This window comes from Phalacrocorax carbo, chromosome 8 (assembly GCF_963921805.1).
Source record: "Phalacrocorax carbo chromosome 8, bPhaCar2.1, whole genome shotgun sequence".
NCBI lineage: Eukaryota > Metazoa > Chordata > Aves > Suliformes > Phalacrocoracidae > Phalacrocorax > Phalacrocorax carbo.
Window position 1 is genome coordinate 14,481,958 of NC_087520.1, and position 17,928 is coordinate 14,499,885.

The 17,928-nt window shown below is 39.3% G+C and overlaps 1 long non-coding RNA gene across 2 annotated transcripts in view; it reads right to left on the reverse strand.

Moving 5' to 3' along the window:
* The window catches only part of LOC135314722 (uncharacterized), a 39,209-nt gene that overhangs the window by 18,481 nt on the left and 2,800 nt on the right, over positions 1-17,928 (reverse strand). Inside the window, exons 4-7 of one of the 2 annotated variants that reach the window (XR_010374187.1) lie at positions 10,371-17,010; positions 7,870-7,969; positions 3,633-3,755; positions 2,930-3,050 (exon numbers count right to left, since the gene is read on the reverse strand). This is a non-coding gene — a long non-coding RNA (uncharacterized LOC135314722). The remainder of the gene's footprint in view (positions 1-2,929; positions 3,051-3,632; positions 3,756-7,869; positions 7,970-10,370; positions 17,011-17,928) is intronic. The other variant, XR_010374188.1, reaches the window with a different exon arrangement.

Genomic DNA, 17,928 nt, shown 5'->3' on the forward strand with positions numbered 1-17,928 from the left:
ATGCTAACAGTTATTGGTTTATGGCTATCATCACTCTCCCTCATTTCCTACAATTTCTGCACAGGATTTCTTTCCCTCCCTTTCCCTCTCCTTCCCCCAAAGTCCATGTTGGAGTGTACCACACTTCCTACTCCTGAGACCCAGCTGTGGTTCTCTCTTCATGGTGTCCCACTGACCACAAAAAGAACTATTGGTGGGGTGCACACCAATTTCTCACTCACAGTCTCTGTTCTGGCCTAGAAATTGCCTTTACTGTCCTACTTAGCTGCCTCAGAGGCCTACCCATATACTTCTACCTGGCTTTTGACAGTTGAATGTGCCTTCATAATTCTGTTTGGCAGGACACCGGCTTCCCATCAGCCTTCCAGAAATTCTTAATTCATTTATACTTCTGACCTACACAACAACCTCTGGCAATAAGTTCTACAATTTAATAATATGTTATATGAGAATGTATGACTTTCTGGTTTAGGCCTGATGACTAATAATTTCATGGGGTATCCTTAACTTCTCCTATTCTTAAAAATAATAGTCATCCCCTCTTCATTGTTTCCTAGTTAGCCAGGAGACCTCAAGATCTCTGTCCTATACCTGACTACTTTCTCTGTCCTGATATGAAAACCAGTCTGTCTTCATCCACTTTCTGTGGGTGAATTCAGATTAAAAAGCTTTGATTTAGTGTTGGAGTTTAGATATCTTCCTCATAGATTGACACCTACAGGTAGAAACTTAAATTTAGGTGCCTAAGTCTCTGAGCTAAATAACTCCCACCCATCCTTTTTAGTTCTATTTTATTCTTTATGAGACAGGATGAACAGAACTACACATATTAATCAATATGTGGGTTTGCCAAATATTTATGCAGTGACATAATCACATAATCGTGTTTTTCTTTTCCTTTTTTCCTTTTCTAAAAATATGTATATTCCCAGACAAACTACTTTACATATATTAGCATTGACTTTCACATATCATTTTGGACATAGTCACTCACTGCCATGAGAACCATCTGACTCTCTTCTCAGGGTCAGATTCAACTACCTCCGATAATTTTGTGTCATCCACAAACCTCGTTACTGCAACATTCACCCCCCCCTTTCCAAATCATTTATGAGGATACTGAAAAGCACAGGTCCTAAATCAAACAGTTGCATGACTAAGCTGTAGAGCTCCTTTCACTGGAAAAACTGATCTTTTCTCCCACTTTTTGTCCCATTTTGTCTCCGTCTTATTTACTTACAAGAGGACATCTTATTATCTCAGCTTAACTACTTTAAGAGTCTCTGCAGAAAGACTTATTGACATTTGTTTGGAAGTCCGTACACACTTTATCAACTAGATCAGCCTTACCTACAAGCTTGTTGACATCTTCAAAGAGTTCAAACAGATTTATGAGACATGGTCTCCTTCTGCAAGAACTGTAATGACTTTTTCCAAATAAATCACATTTATGAAATTGTCTACTGGTTCTCTTCTTTATTATTGTAGTTTTTACTCACTTATTCAGTTTGGAAGTGAGTGATCTGTGGTTTTCCACATTTGTCCTGGAGTCCTTTTTCTCAAGGCTGAAGACACATTTGCCACTTTCCATCCTTCTTGCAGTGTGGTCAACTTAAATGACACTTTTCATGCTACATTTAGCTTCCTCTTAATCTAGTGTTTGAGGTCTTTCAGAACTCTTGATTGAGTATCATCTTATCTTGGTGCTTTCTTACTGTTCATTTTATTGATTTGTTCCAAAATGTCCTCTGCTGAAACTTCATTTAGGGACAATTCCTCATATTCTCCACTGCTTCACCACTAATGCACCCCTTTCCAGCTTTCCTCTATAATTTGTTCCCTATTATTACAGTTTCCTACCCTTCTGCCAAGTTTCTGAGGCATTTATTATGTCAATAACTTCCTTTAAAATCAGGCATTCTAGTTCACCTCTTTTAGGCTTCAGAGTTGCAGCATTTGTATAGATATATTTCTACATTTTTTTTATTGATCTAGTTGCCCATTTTTCATGGGGCCTGCTTAGCTGGGACTTTAATTGCTGAGACCATTCTTTACTATTTCCTTCCTCAATGTTATTGATTTTAGTTCCTTCCATCTTTCTAAATTACAAGAATTTTCTTATTCCTCTTGAAGAGGAGTTGTGATCTTGAACCACGTGTTGCTTACTTGGTGAGTTTCCACAACTGTCACCTATAAAAATACATCATTGTCTTTGCATGTTAAAACCTTGCAATCTAGTTTCACATTGATTTATATAGCTTATCTCTCTTGTAAAAACTACCTCACCAACAACTGAGAATCTGCTTGTCTGGTACTATGACAATTTGTAACACTGTGATTCCACTTCCAAAATTTCTTTTGTACTCATTCCTCTGTCATCTGCACCCAAATCATTCACATCGCCAGTTCCCTCTAGCACTAAACGTGGACACAGAAGTCCAGAAAAGGCCTCAACAGCACTGCAGAAAATGAGACTTCCTCCCGTATTTTAATAATACATTTCCTTATCACCCCCCAGTATGACACTTTGGTGATTGATCACTCATGTTTAATTTTTTATTTTCTCTAATTCCAACACCTGTTCCTGGCATCCTTCAGACACTCAGTTATACCCTTTTTTATATTTTGGTACTTGTTTCCTTTCTCATAAATGTGGCACACAGCACTTGCTTCTCTTTATTTCATACTGGTAACTTCTAGATCACTTTCTCCAGTTTCTCAAGATCATTAGAAGTCTGATCCTGACCTTCAAAGTGCATCTTGGTTTATCCACAAATTTTGACCGAGTTCTTTATTAAATCATATAGGTCATTAATTAAAAAACTGAACAGAACTGGGCCCAGGACATAAGCCAGCAGGACTCCAGTCAAAATAACCTCCCAGTCTGACAGTGCACCATTGCCACCCCCATTACAGTAATATCACGTACCTTCTAAATGATAAACCTCAAGCTGTGGACAACCCCATGGCCTGCCAGGACAATGAATTTGGCTGTGGTGTGCCTTGCTCCTTTCTGGATCCAGAGTAGAGTCCACAGGGAGGAGGGTTGCCTGCGGGATGGACTATTTTGAGTACACTGCAGGAAGTCTTTGCTGGTAGCCCACTTAGTGCCTCTGATCATGGCAGTATGTGGATCTCTTTGCATATATGCAATAAATCTCATTGCCCCAGGAAGCACTGGCTTTTCTAAGCTTGCACAATGCAGTACAGTTATGCATTAGAGGAAGGGCTGCAACATATGGTCTCTCCCTTATACAGAAACAAGGTAAGTGTCTCACACAGCCAGAAATACTGGGCACACTGATATAGACCATATTTCTTTAGTCTGCTTCTGAAAGAATCATGTGGAACAGTTTCAAAAGCTTTCCTAAAGCAAAATATGTCCCATCTGCTGCCTCCTCTTCATCTACTAGACATTATTTTCTCAAAGAAGGAAATTAGAGTAAGATTGCATGATTTATTCTTGGTAAATATATGTCTTCTTTTTTGCTTTTTATCTTCTATTTGCTTTAAGTTGATCATGTAATATTTTTTCAGACCTATTTCTGCAAAGAGCGGTCTCTAACTTCCCAATTTGTCTTTTTCAAAAAAGTAACCTGTGTTTGTCTTTCTGTAACGCTCAGTGATCTCACCTGCCTTCCAAGAGCTTCCGGGGTCGTCACTAATACTTCAGTAATTGCTTCACCTACTGTCTTCATTGCCCACATGGTTCTCACAGCACATACCCAGAGCAGTTTGAGGCCAGAGCTTCTAATCTGGAGGAACAGAGAGAACAAATATAAGGCACAAAAACAGTGCAAAAGGGCATGAGGGACTAGGCCAAGCTGAGACTGCTTGCTCTCCTCTTGCCTTTGAGGAGGTTTAGCATAGCATAGAATAGCATAGCATAGCACAGCATAGTATTAACCTAGCAGGAAGCTGTCTTCCAGCTGAGGAAAAGCAAGTTGAGAACTCCAGGAAAGCTGTATCCGAAAATACATTTTCAGTTGAGAACTTTCAGTCTACTGTGCTGATGGGAATTTAAATACCAGGAGCATACCAGCAGCCATGGATGTAACAACAGAGATTTGCTGTCTTGTAGGCAGAATATGAAGGGGTCTTCTATGAGACACCTAGGTGGATGCTAGAAAGTACTGGGAGGAGCACGAGGTCCTACTGGATGTCACAAATTTTAAAGGGAAATACAAGCGAAGGATCCTGAAAGGCAAAGTCAGACTGCTGGCTAGAAGATTTAGCCCCAGGGTACTGTTGACAGTTTCTCTGAAATCCTTCCAGTTATATACACAACTCAAATTAGGCAGAGGGAAAGAAGACGCTACCCGGAGGTGACGGTCTCCATCAAAAGTCAAAAGGGAAATCAGACTTTTCACAAGGAAAACATATATGATATGTTTAATTAAGTGGGAGCTGGGGGAAATCTGTCATGAGCTAAGGCAAACAGATCGCTAAGGGTTGGTAAAACAAAAATACTCTGTATACTCAGCTAGTTCAGAGAAAAAGCTTAGCACGTGGATAGGAACAGTTCATAGGCAAAATTTTATTATACCAAAATGACATTGGACTAAGAAGCTAAACAAAGGTGTCCCCCAAATTAAGAACTATAAACGCCTGTATATAAACACTTTTTTAATTAATAAAAAAAGCTATATGAAGTAAAACACAGGTAATAAAAACCAGATTTTGACAACAGCAGAAAATAGTAAATCCCAGGGACAAAACCAACCGTATGCCATAGCATGTGGCCATAAACTACAGAAAAGAGAGTATAAGTCATAAAAGTGAAAGGTCTTTTTTTATATCAAAGAAAATGTTTTAAGGAATCTAGTCAGCCTAAAATTCTTACTGGAAAAGACTATACACTGAAACTGTCTGGCAGTAAGAATGTAAGTACAAATAGTTATCCCATCAGTCACCAGAGAAAGAGGACCGAGTGCTTAATGTTGAGAGGTAAAATACTAAACATGGGAACCTCTATTATATTCATAAATAAATTGATATAATGGCACAAAGGAAGAAAAGGTTAGAGAACCAATTTATAGAAACACAGTATGACCACTTTTTAGAACTATTAGATCCTGAAGAGATCCTGAATAGAGGAAGTAGAGAGGCTGCTCTCTACTTAATATTATGCAAGGTACAAGGGGAGTAACTTCAAGAACAGGCAGTCAATGAACCAACAGAGAATATGGGCTGCCCTTACAGAACAGAAAACTCTATCTTGGAGTGCAATGGTTATGGCTTAGGAGGTCTTAATGGGCAAGGAGCTCACCACAAACGCTCAAGATAAAAGCGTGATAAAATGGGAGAAGTGATTAGAAATAAGGAATCCATTCAACCTCTGGGTACAGCATCACTGAAACCACTAGTATATCCAATTCTGATGTTCACATTTAAAGCTGTTGAAAGATTGGATTGGGGGCAGAAAAGAGCCATAAAAAGTATATGAGGAGAGAAGAACATGTAACTGGCAAACTTAAACAGCTCAATTGTGGGGTGATTCGATAAATACTTTCACAAGGGGAAAATATCAACCAACACTTTTTAATCTAGCAGAGACAGAAGAAAGACTAAGGGCTGAAAAATGAAAGTGATTCAAACCAGAAATGAAACACACATTTTTTAACAGCAGTGATGATTAAATTTGGGAACAAACTACCACCTGAAGTGATGGATTTTGCAACTCTTGACATCTGGAACCTGTTCCAGTGAAAAGTTCAAGTTTTGATAAATAAGAATTTTTTTTCCCTGAAAAACAATTCCGTCAGAAAATTCTTAGCCGCTATTTGGATTACTTGTCTATTTTAAAGCACCAGAGAAACAGCTTTATACATTGAAAGTTGGACAAAATGATAATTAAAAGCAGACTAATAGAATTGCTAGATAAGAAGCATGATATGGTCGGAGCTAATTATCACAGTGGCTGTAATGAAAATTTTGCATCACTAATATTTTAGACTTATTTTAACATATCTTTATAATAATGACCAAAAGAGAACTGCTTGACATAATGTACTTGAACATTCAAAAGCCTTCTGACAGTCTTTCTGGGGCAGGGCCTGTTCCAGAAGAAATCTGCATGGCCAGATATTGTGGGTGCTACAGAAAGTCAAAGCACAGACCAACATGCTAAGACTACACTAACAGCCAGAACACTGCCTAATATCACAAACAGGTATTTCACTACAAGCTTTGGCTTTTATGTGGAGGTGCTAAGTGGCATTATTCCAAGTACAATTTTTGTAATTGCAATCAAGGAACCAAGAACTCTTGCATAAGTGCTTTTAATACACTACAGGAATGAAATATGACACACCAGGCACTGACAACTTGTTGAGCATCATTAAACATACCACGATCATTAACAAACGTGCCAAGGAAGGCTAGTACATCTGTATGTGATTGAAGCGGAGGAGTTGGGCTCCTTTTTTTTTTTTTTTTTTTATTTTTTTTGAGTAAAATACTTCAGAAGACTCCTGTTTATACTGAGTCAATAGAATGTGAAGCATCACTGGAAAAAACATCCTCTCGGGATTTTTCATTGGACTGAGAATTGTAGCACTTCTCAGTAAATGTCAGGCTTATCAGTGTTGTGAGTAAGCATCAGTTAGCTCTCAAACAAGCTGACTCTGTTCATTTTTCTCAGAACTGTATGTAATAGTCTCCTGGCAAGGAACAATTCTTTTAGTAGACTGCAGCATAAATTTGTAAAAGCAGCTTGCCTCAGCTCTGCTCCAAAAACCAAGAGAGATCTAGTATAGGTTAGATGGCTGTAGAAAGGTCTGCTTTTTGACTACAAACCCTGGATCACTTGGAGTTAAAAGGATACAAGATATACAAATTCCTCCTTTTCAGATCATAGCAGATGCACTAATTGTAAGGAAACATTCTTCTTAATACTTGTTTACCTACTTCAAATTACATCTGTAGCTTCAAGTATATTTTTGACCTGTGAGTGGTTAATGACATCAATATGCGCAACATTCTCATCCATTTATATAGATCCTTTCTTTATTTCCACCCTGTAGCTTTTCTCTTTATATTGTTAGATGAGACCAAGCAGCATCGTGGTGAGATCTTTATTAGCATTGAAATAAAAATTCATTGTTTGCTTGTATAGTAGGGAGATGGGTTTGGCATTCAGTGTTCACCATTACATATGGTACATTCATATCTATGTTTCATTTTCTTTCAACAGAATATAACAATGCACAAGAAAGGCTGCACTGGGTCAGAAGGTGCCTCTACTGCAGCATCTGGTTTTCATAATCTGGTTTTCAATACAGATGCCCGGGGAAGGAGTTTAAGAACATACCAGGCATGCAGCAATTCTTTCCTGGACTATTATTCTGTTTTCCAACAATATGCCTCTTGGAACTTTTTGAGCCACAATCCTTGGTTTTACTATTTAACAGGTTATGCTTTAACTTCTCTCCATTAACTTTTCCTGTTACCCCCAGAGTACAAGTAAACTTTGAGTACCCATAATATGCTATGGCAAGGGATTTTACAACTTAATTACAAGTTTTCAAAGAACCATCAACCAGATTAAATTGATTTATAGTTGTTGCTTTGGAGGAGACACTAAAGGGGCTTCTCAGTTTGGAGAGAAGGCAACAAAGAGGATACGAGTGAGACTTATAAAGTCATGGTCACAGAAACAACAGGTGAACAGTACAGGCAGGTGGACCACTGGTCTGACCCACTAGCGTATTTCTTATGCAGTTATGACCACGTCATCTTAGCTGCGTCTTCAGGACCCTTTCAAGAGCTCTAATAAATTTGTGAAATGTGGTTTCTCACCAGAAAAGCTTACCCTAGTATGCTGGGCTTTATCCATTTAATAATTTTATTCTTATAATTTCTACTCACTTGCTCAGTATAGACTCCAGTGTGATGGTCTGCAGTTCTCAGTTTCGCTCCTGGGGACGTTCTCAGGGATTGTTGTCACATTTACCATCTACCATCCCTCCTGCAGGGAGAGTGATTTAAGTGACAGGTTACACTCTATAATAGCTCCATTATTCCATATTTGTTTTCCTCCAGAGCTCTTGAGTGATTACCATATGGTCCTGGCAATTTCTGACTCTTCATCTTATCAATTAGTCCTAAAATGCATTTTATTGTCATTTAATTTGAGACAGTTCCTTACATTTGTCCCCATAAGTTTGGTTGTCATGGGGGAATAACCTACCTCAACCTTAGTGAGCACCAACACAAAGCTTCAGCTTACTTTTCAACAGTTTTCCTCTCTTACAGTAAACCTTTTAGAGACTGGTCATCTGTTGATGAAACCTCTGGAAAAGTACCTGATTCTGGCAATTTTGAAAATATTTCTACTAGTATTTTTATTGCTCCTTTACTGAGCTTGCACCTTAAAATTTCCCATGACTGCCCTACAGATCTAGTTTTAAATAGCTTCTTTATTTGCTCATAAATCCCTGATTTTGAATACTCTCTTCCACTCTGCTGTTAGAATATTGCCTTTTTGGTCCCTTGTAGAATTATTTCACTTGGAGCTTCAGATAGGGTGGTTTTATCTAGTTTCTCATCTTCTGCATCCTTACAGCAGCTGCTTTTAATTTCCTTTTAAGAAGCTCCTAAACTTTTGAGTAGGTCCCATTTTTAAGTTAGATATTACCGTGAAGTAGTATGGGAGAAAATCAAATACTCTGAGATACTCTGTCAAGAATCCCTCTGAAAAAAAGATAGGTATCCACCAAGGTGTTTTCAAAGAAGGCAGGCTTTGGAGGGAAGAGGACATGTAACACCTCCAGCTGGAAGGGAGAAGGATGGGGAGGACTCTACCACGGCACTGCAGGGAGCAGGACCTGGGTGCTAGGTGAGGTGGGCAAAAGAACCTCTAGCACCAAGCTTTCAAAAGGGCCTGCGAGGAGGCTGTATCAGGGCCAGGAAAAAACAGGGAACGTGGAGAAGCAACTCCCAAAGAATGATTCATGTTGAAAAGCAGGAATGCACCTGTGTCAGCACAATGAAGTGAACTCACTCATTCAGAAAGGGGAGCCAGAAAGATCCTTCACTATTACAGGCTCTCTATACTCACACAGGCAGTGCTCATGGAGTAGAACTGTCATATGTGGACTTTCTTCAGCATGCTGGATCCTTCTTCTGCTAGGCAGGCTTTGGGGAGGCTGCAGGGAGCTTGGGGTGAAAGCCCATGTGCATTTCCCTACACCATGCCTCTCATCTCTGCTGCAGTGCTTGGCACCCTTCTGGCTTACATGAATCAGTGATTCATTAAGTATAGAAAAACTGTTGCTTTTCTGGGTGGCTGGCATCCAGCTCACCTTGAAGAAACAATCTCACACCAAAAAAAGAGGGGCCAGCTCCCATGGGATGCAACACAGGCCATGCACCTTTCTCTGCAAGGGCAAGCATGCAGAACAGCTCTCTGGTTGCTATGTCACTGGCTGGTGTCATCCTACACTTGGACATGACAGTGGTTGGTCAGCCTCAGGGTGCTTAGGATACAGGTACTTAGAATCCACGCAGCTTTCTGCCCAGAGATGTAGGTGTCCCAGCACAGCAGCACCCTATCCATGGGGACAAGCTCCCTCTTCACGTAGACAAGGTTTACAAAATGCAATGTAAACAGAACAGAAAGCAGGCAGCTGGCAGAACCCAGGCAGGCCTGCAGATCCACAACTACTCACAGAGACAAATCTACCAGATGTTTCAGCCTCACAAGGGAGTCACACGCCTGTCCTACTGCAGAAATTGTGTTTTGCCTCCTGTTGTGTTGGCTTCCTGCAAGAACGCTGGAAAATGGTGGTGGCATGAGAGTTACTTTCCCTTCCTAAAAGTGGTGCTACCATAGGTTCGTGTAGTTAGTGAATATCAACCAGAAATAAATCAGAGCTTGGAGAAATGCTGTTCTCCACTCTTCCTCCAGTGTGACTTATTTACACTGCTGCACTGCAATCTGAACAATGCCATCTATAATGAATACTAAATAGTGGGAGTCTTTTTCTCAGCAATGTGTTACTAAAACTGATTGCTGTGCAGTAAAATATGCTGAAAGAGCGAGTGGGCTTGGCTGTATTTCTCTGTTTCATGCAGTCATAGAAACTGTCAAGCTTAGGTGCCTCTGTGGTGTCCAAGCAGCATGTCTCCCTACACCCTTTCCCAGCTACCCATTTATTTTTAAAATGTTCCATTGTTACTTTAACCCAGTTCTTTCAGCCAATTTTAATGTTGTTATTATTTCTGCCTCTTTAAAATTTATCTAGTTATGCAATTTTAATATTTTCTTTTTTCCAAACCAATTCCTAGTAATATGTTAACAGCTGCCTTGTAGTGGAAGTCACCTAGAGTTAATACTCAGAAGTCCTCACTATTAAGAAATTACTCACCTGTGTTACAGAATCTCTACTGCATTGCCTTGCACCTGTCCTCAGTATATTCACGTGTCTCAGCTTTGTTACCAAGACCATTTCCCACCTCGTGGTGAGTACCTGCCTGTGGAGGGTACATGCAAAACCAAAGGATGCCAGAAAGCAAGAACACTTTTCCACACACGAATGACGTCTCGAGTACTTCTACAGCCCCTTAAGCTTGAAGGACCAGAAAGTATAAGGGGATCTACACTGCAGAAGATGGTGAAAAAAGGGATGAAAGAAGAAAGTTGTTATACGACCCCTGCACACACTTCAAAATTTCTGCAGCCGACATGGAATACATCTGCCTCTATTTTGGGAGTTTGATCACCCTTTTGATTTCCCTCTTCTGCCAGCAGTTCCATCTTCCAAACAGTTCAAGGCACAACCATGATGATAATTCTACATAACAAAATGCACAGCAGGAATGGTACTGACCCAAAGGCTTGTTAACGCACAGCATAGACAAGAATTTGCTGGGTGGTATTTTTTTTCCCCTTAGAATACTGAATTCAGGCAAAATCAAAGTTTCTGAAAAACAGCAAATGGGTCATACCATTGCAATGCATATTCTTTCTTCCTTGACTCATATACTGGAGTGTTCATATAAATATAAATACGCTTCCTATACACACAGTATCAAATACTCCAGCAAAAGTGCTACAAAATGAAGTATAACACCTTGTTTTGGTAAGATCAAACTTGCAGTCACATGGGCACACTGAACAGGAGATACTAAAACTTATCACACACGTACTTCTCATTGAGCTATGCAAAGGTCATTCTGTTCTGTGAATAAGCTCGTGTCAACAGTGAGCATATATTAGAGTTCAGAAAACACTTTGCTGAGGAGATCCAGGCTTTCTGGGTTAAAAGGTTATGAAACTTAGTCTAATCTCTATTTCTGTTTTCTTAGACGTTCACTACCAATCTATTATAGGCAAAGAAGCCAGTGCAGCCCAAAATTAAGGTTTCCCAACTTCTTCCTTCACATGACCCTGACCGTATTTCTACAAGACTGTTCAGACTTGTAGTTCAAACTGTTCAGAATTTTCTCAACCTAGCCTGAAATTTCTCTTTTAAATTAAGCTGATTTGCATCATAATTTCTCAGATTGAAATAAAATAATTTCCTTTTGTGTAAACGTTCCTTCCACCACTCTCCTGAGAACCTTTTGTGTCTCTCTGCTTTACCACAGAAATTTCACATTTGGCACGGAGTTTCTCCCAGTGAAGGGTTTGTATCTGTTGCCTTCACCACTGTCCCCAAAGTTCTTACACTTTCAATTAACTGGAACCACTAGCAGACATCTTCTACAAGTCAAACAGAATAACTAAGATACCAAAAGATTTAACATCCAGGAAAAGAAAAACACCAGAATAATTTGAATGATTTCTAACACATATAAACTAATAAGGAGATGAGTACTTGTCAACATGGATTCCTCATGGACAAAACAAGCTGACTCAATCCAATTTCCCTCTCCGATGGATGAGACTTTGTGGATAGGGAAAAAGCATACTCACATACCTCAGTGTTACTGAGGCTCCTGACATTGCCCTACACAACATTCATGAAGGCAAGAATGCCCTGGCCGAAGTCACGATACAAATCTGATTGGAATCCACACTCTGAGAGTAGTTTCCAAGGGTTCACTGTGAAATTTAAAGGACAAATTGAATGGTTGCTCAGCTGTTCATAAGTTCTATTCAATATTTTATTGATAGCCTGGATGAGGGAATGGACTGCGTGTTTATTAAATCTGCCAAAATTAAATCTGCAAAGAGTGGCTACAAATACGTGGGGGATAGAAGTATTAAAAACTTTTGACAACTTGGACAAGTTGTCTATAAATATAGGAGTAAAAACTGTAAATGGTAAAAAATGTAGCATTTTAACTTAGGCAGGAGTGAAGTGCACAAATACAGGATAGATATCAGCTTGGCAGAAAGCAGTCTGGAAAAAAAAAAAAAAAGATCTGAAGGTCCTGATAGATCACAAGCTGAACAGGGGTTGTTGTCCTGAGCAAAGAGAAAACACTACATAGCTATATGAACAGAAGAGTTACCTGCAAGCCATCTTGCAGGTCCTTTTGCTGTACTCAGTAACACCTCAGTGTTACTCAGTAGCACGTCCAATTGCTGGGTACTGCTCCTCAAGAAAGGTTGACAGACTAAGCAGCAAGAATAACAATAATGGTTAGAAGTCTGGAAAACATGACCCGAATCAAGAGACAAAGAACAGGAGATGCTCCAAAGAAAGACGACCATGGAGAGATGCAGTAACAGTCCTGACAGAATCAGGATCAGTGCAGTAACAGTCCTGTAGGAGATAGAAGTCTGCTACAAAATGGAAGAGAAACAACAGTTCTGCATGTGCCAAGAACGTCGTAAGCAGATCTGATTCTGTTGTGGAAGAGGGAGATGGACTAAGTGATCAGCTGAGATTTCTTCCAGCTTCACTTTTCAATAATTCTGTGCTCAGCTGATGCTGATTATAGTTTGTCTGTACTCAATTTGTCCTGATGTACCCCAGTGACTTCATACAGTAATTGCTTATGCACATTTACATCATTTCTGCATTAACATCATCATTAAGGTTAGTGTTATACGTTCATCTTACCATCTTAAGACAATCTGTCTTATAAATACCTTATCAAAATGCTATTTGCCAAACCAGCTTGACTCAAAACTCATTAATCAAAAGCCATTTTAATAATTAGTCCTCAAATAGTAATTCCATAAAATTTGTTTATAATCATCTTTGTAATCATTTGGCACCACTACTCTCAGTCTCAAAGTATCTAGATTAGAGCTGCTGGTGCCAGAGTCTTCCATTCCACTGCCATAATTTTAGAAATTGCTACAACTTTAGAAAAAATTGTATACATCTTGGGCCTCTCAGTTCCAGATTCTTACAGAAGACTCCAGATCACTGCTGCTGCCATTAGCATCCAGCCCCATCCCTGGCACAAAAGCAGGACCAGCACTACCTACGTCCATTCTGACGTCAGAAGAGATGTACTTAAAATCTTCCCAAGATTCCCCATTTCATTGATTATACATCCTATATTAACAATGTACTGCTAACGTCTCTGTTAGTGCAGTTCAGCCTGTTATCTTCAGCCATCTCCCCAGTGGGCATGGAAAACAGTTTAAGATGCAGTGGCCAGGTAGCGCAGCTCTCTGACATGACTGCTTCTTAGTCACAATTACTTACTCAGGGTGCCAAGGGAAAGCAGTGCTGCCTTATCAAATAATTATAATCAATTACCAATATAGATCAGAACCAGCTATAGCTCAGCTTCCCACAGGATCCATCAAATTAAATGGTTGTGCTGTAGTACTGCTGGAAGAAGAACAGAGACCCTTGTGAAGTTGTGCATGTTCTGAGATTTATGAAAATGCAGCTCAACTTCACTGACATACAATCAGTTAAATCAACGTCACACAGAACCAAAAATCATACAAGCCACAGACCTTGTTAGCTCTGTATATCCTTACACCATTGTTAAATTGAGTTGATATGTCAGAGGGTGGAAACCCAAAAGATTCCAGACTTACCATCTTAATTCTTTACATTTCTTCTCAAGACTTCACAGTGCTGTCATTTTGTCTTCCATTCTGATTACCTTCTTTGTAACACATTGGCTTTCTTACTTTTACTGAATAATTCCTGGTCTATTATATCTATAATTATACTAATAATTAAGCATGCTTTTTCATCAGCTAGCAGCTAATTACTTCTGTTCCTACCCAGCTTGCTCAGAAAACAGTCAATTCATCTGTATCCACATCACTCTCGCTGTTGCTAAGCAGTCAATGCTAGCCAGCAGTTGCACTGTAACCAGCATTGTTCGGTTCACCCTGGCTTTAAACGCATTTTGCAGTAGCTGAGTGCTAGTGCCTTTCAACCTCAAAGTAAACGTTTTTCGGTGGTAAGCAAGCCTTAGTCACATGTTAAAGTGCAGCACCTGCTTGGCAAAGACTGCTTATCCCCACCAGTTTCAGAGCACCTTTGGAGCTGTTAGTAAGTACCTACTACTTACTGCAAGGAGCAGTCTGGAATTGGAGAGACCTGAAAGGAATCAGCTAGCAAACCAGCCTCTACCATCTGCAGTCTTAGTCCTTTTGTGGTCAGACTTCATCCAAGATTTTGTTATATGCAAACTGAAGTCATAAAATAGTCTAAACTCTTGTTCTCTAGTAGTATTACAGTGAAGAACTACTTGCATTCACACGCTGTCCTTCCAGACTTCTTTGTATACCAGATGATTCCTGTGTCCACTAATGTGAGAACTGGACATTATCACCATGACTCTGCTGTCTCACTCTGGTTCCCACCAGCACAGTGTAGATGGCTTCTGCTCAAAAACAATCAAGCTAGTTAGTATCAAACTTCAGTGATGTGGCGAAAAATCAGCCCAGATTGCTTTTTTATTTTTTCTCCAATTACTTGTCATTTTATCTGTTGCAGGTTGGAGAGAGAAGCTGATGTTTCAGGGCACAAATTCCTACCATCTCCAGCCCTGGCAAGGCACTTTCTTCCCTGTTTCTCAGTTAATGAAATTAGTGAAATTAACATTAGTGAAATGTTAATGGCTGATATTTCTAGCCTTCCTAGAGACTGTGCTAGGCCAAAACCCTTAATCCTTTTATCTGATTCATGACTGCTTACTCTGAAATGAAGAAATGTTGGCAAATGCAGTGGTTGTGCTTGATTCCAGAGAAAGGGAATTCAAAAATGAGGAAAACTGCTAAAAAAAAAGAATGCTTAGAGTGGCAGCCAGAAAGGTAAAATGTCTTCAGATGGCAGGTAGACTATTTTAGGATTCTATATTGGAGGCTCAAAGCAAATGCATATAACCTGTCAAAAAAGACTTGAGAGCAAAACAAAAAGCTAGCATCATAAAACAGCAGGATCAGGGAGGCTGTTGGAAGTTAAAAGGTATCCTGCAAAAAGCTGAAGTTGTGTCTGAAAAAGGAAAACTAAAAAGAACATAAATTCTAGCAGACTAAATGTAAAAGCACAATAACATAGACCGAAGAAAGAGTTTAGGAGCAGTTTGCTAAAGAAATAAAAAAAAGTAATAAATCCTTCTTGAACGCATCAAGAGCAAGAAGCTTGCAAGATCCAGAGTGCTACACATGTACAGAAGAAGCACTCAGAAAAGAGAATGCCTTCACAAAAAATCCCAAACTTTTTTTTTTTTAATCTCTATTCACCTGGAGAATCTCAGAGAAACTCTAAAACCAGCATCTAGTTTATAAGGCATTGACAGAAGGCTTGCCTTAATTTAAGGTTGTTAAAAGTAGATTACAAACCAGACAAAATGAATAACAACATATCACTGGGCACAGATTATATTCGTACAAGATTTTTACAGAATGTTAAATATGAATCATCTGAGCTAATAACCTTAGTATGTAACCTTTTGCTGAAAATTGGTGCGATTATCAAAGGACTGGAGGGTAACTAATAAGAAATCAGTTTTTAAAAATAAATCCATTGGTGATTCAAGAAACCACAAATCACTAAGTCTCATGTCCATATCGGTCATATAGGCTGAAGCTCTAGCAAAGAACAAAGTTAGTGAATACATGAATAAAAGTATCACATTAAGGAAAAGCAAACATTACTTTTGTAAAAGGAATCTGAGCCTCCTAAATGTGCTGGAATTCTCTGAAGGAGTCAAAAGCATGTAAATAACAGAGATCCAGCTGAGAAATTTTCCCTGTATTCCCAACTCACCCAAGCTTTCAGAAACCTCAGACATTGAGGGTCTCATCAAAGGCTCTTAAATAAACTAAACAGCCAGGGACTACAGGTAAGGACCTCACAGTTTAATATTGGAAAAAGAAGATTAGACTAAAGGATGAGTTTTCGCAGTGGAAGATGATCATCAGTGAAGTCCCATGGGGATTAAGGTCCATTGTGTTCAATGTGTTCAGAAGTGATCTGGAAAGCAGGTGGAGTAGCGAAGATGATTTCTGATAAGAACTAAATTAATTAGGGTAATATTTACTACAAAAACTTATAGATTTCATTACACTGAGCAGACTCATGATAAAGTGGAAGATAAATTTCAGCCCTGACAACTATAATCTGGCTATCCACAAAAAGCAACAGAGAGAGTGATGGGCTCTGAACTAGTTTGCACAATTTAGGAAATGCAACTTGACATTGTAACAGTTAGTTCTATGAATATATCACCTCATTGCTCAATAGCAGTCAAAAAAAAGAAAATCAAAAGTTCAGAATTCTTAGGAGAGAAAACTATGATTTTGCCACTGTATGAATTCATGGTGCCTCTGCTTCTCGAATACTAAGTGCAGTTCTGGTACCCTGACCTAAAAAAAAAAACCAAGAAACTGTAACAGGAAAAAGAAAAGCTACATGGCAGAATGACAAACATGGTAAGTACAAAAGTGCTTCCATGTGAAAAACAAAGGTAGCATGCAGAAGTTGAATACAGAAGGAATGCAGAAGGAAACGATTGCTTGCCGTTTGTCTTTCCCTATTGAACTGAGCAGGTCAGGTGCCAGAAAGGGGAGATGGACATCGTACAAGGGCTCTGTCACATGCGTTTTTGTCCAGCTGCTGAAGTCTTCATATTCTGTCAGACAAGAATTTCAAAGGATGTGTGAGAATTGCAACAGCTAGGTTTCATACACAATCCCAACATGTTTTCAGGAAAAAATATAAGGGGAAAAAGGGGGAACAAAAGACTGCTGTACTTCCAGTACTTTTTGTTTCCATTACTTCTAAATCGTAATTCATTAGAGGTCTCCATTTGCTTTCCCATCTGCCTTCCCCATGCTACAATTTCAAAATTAATAAAAACACATTTAAGCAGCATTTACTAACATCTGACTATGGCAATCCAGCCACGTCGCTTGCCAGCCTCTATTGTGATGCATTTTAACACAGCTCCTCTCACCTTTCTATGTTTCTCTCATTTTCCAAACTCCTTTGAGCATTGTGGGTTCGGGCTGTTAATTCAGCTCCCACATTGTTCCCACAAGGACAGCACTACTCTTCATTCAGTTGTGCAGTGGCTAGTAACAATTGGTCCCATACCTGATAACAGCCTTAAACTACTGGTGGGCTATTAATAATATGCAAGCAATCATTTTAATTGCAACCGGGTGTCTAGAATTTAGGAGCTGTACAAAGAGTTCCTTCTATCTAAAATATTATTGTCCCATTGTGCATTTTGGAGTTTAGCTCTCATTAAAAGTAATAGAGGGAAATAGTCTGTAGCAAACCGAATGTGTTTGTTTTCACAGTTCACCTCCTGCTCCTCTACACTAAAACACACTCCCATTCAGTGACAAGACCACAGCTGTTGCCATCCTTTACTTACCTGCCGAGTGCAATATTTAGCTTGAGGGACACTGAAGTTTTCTGTTTGTTAGTTACCAGGTCAATAACTCTCACCTTATCACTTCAGTTTCCATTTTGTTGATAAAACCTGTCAGCCTTCCTTGAGTGGTTTCTGGCCCTCAGAAGAAATCACATTAAATTGGCACAA